This window comes from Epinephelus lanceolatus, chromosome 20 (genome assembly GCF_041903045.1).
Source record: "Epinephelus lanceolatus isolate andai-2023 chromosome 20, ASM4190304v1, whole genome shotgun sequence".
Lineage (NCBI taxonomy): Eukaryota > Metazoa > Chordata > Actinopteri > Perciformes > Serranidae > Epinephelus > Epinephelus lanceolatus.
Genome location: NC_135753.1, coordinates 38,710,155 through 38,711,591, shown reverse-complemented (window position 1 = coordinate 38,711,591; position 1,437 = coordinate 38,710,155).

Genomic DNA, 1,437 nt, shown 5'->3' with positions numbered 1-1,437 from the left:
GACCAAGTTACCTGATGGGTAACCCGCAAAAATATGTGTATATATATGAATCCATGGGTAAAAATGAACTAAACGTGGGCAGGCAGCAGCAAAAATATATTTTTTAGTTTTCAGAAATAAGTGCAGTATAATCACTGTAATCAAGCTGCAGCTCCTTTTATTTTGAAAGTCAGTGCCACCAGTGTAACCTTTGACCCCGTGGTCACATTGGTCACCGACGTGGAGGACTCCAGCCATGAAACTGTGCAGCCCGAGGATGAGGTGGCAGCCTACATGGAGTTGGGATCCTTTGGAGGTTTGATGGTGGTGGAAGGAGCATGCTAACATGTTTCCTAACCTGGCAGTGATTGAATGTTTTCACCATCCAGTCAAAGAGACGTCCAATTCAAGAACGGAGAGCCAGCTTCATGTGAGGGACTGGAGCCTGGGGGGGTTGATCATGGGTGCAGGTTGGGTCATGGGACTTTTATTAACGGGTGCGGGAGGGTGCGGCTTTGACTACAGAGTTTTACGGGTATGGGCGGACGCAGGTTTATAAAAATGGACCTGTGCAGGACTCTGGGGGAGATTACTGAGTAGACAGTGGGTATACTCTTCCTTTCATTCTGATGCCTTTTGGGCAAATAGGTGGGTATACTGTCCACGGCCAGAGAAAGAGGTGGGTATAGCCACGTGTACCCTCCATTACACCTCAAACAGAAAAAAAAACTTCACAGGGAACCATTAAGTGCTCAGGACTGCACTGTCTGAAGTTCAACATGGCCGCCCTCACTTCCATCTTCCACTAAGAGTTTCTCTGAATGCCACCCAGCAGACAGCAGAGAAAAACTCAACAGGGGCCTTTGTTGTAATCAGATTTATTTCTCCCACATATTCACCCTCTGTTAAGTTTGACGTAATCCAACAAAGATTTCCCCGCCAAGTTTTTAGTTCATGTGGGGAAGGTTTAAGTTTTTTTAAGTAACTAATCTGGATACAAGACGTCATGGGTAAATTAGGCTTACGAAAAAGTAATGCACTCACATTCGTACATATCCCACGTATTTTGAAAGGCTGTGATCACGTGACCAATGTGCTGATGGCAGTAAACAAGAAGCAGTCCTGAGTGCTTGTAAGGAGGCGGGTTAGGGCTGTGGATGCGTCACAAAAAAACAGACTTTCTCCCAGGACTTTCCCCTGGAGCCCCATGTTAAGATTCGTGTGAACATTTAAGGTACGTTCTCACCATGTTTGTTTTTCTAAACCTAACCTAACCTAACGTTAATTACGTTACTGTACGTTGAGGAGGTATCGTCATTCATGGGGCACGAATTTATAGGACATCATTCTATGAGAATATGTTGGAACGTTTATATCCCAATATCTGCAAACATATCCTCATAGAACGGTTCACATGACATCCCATGAGTTAGTGCCCCACGATTGATGATACCTCCT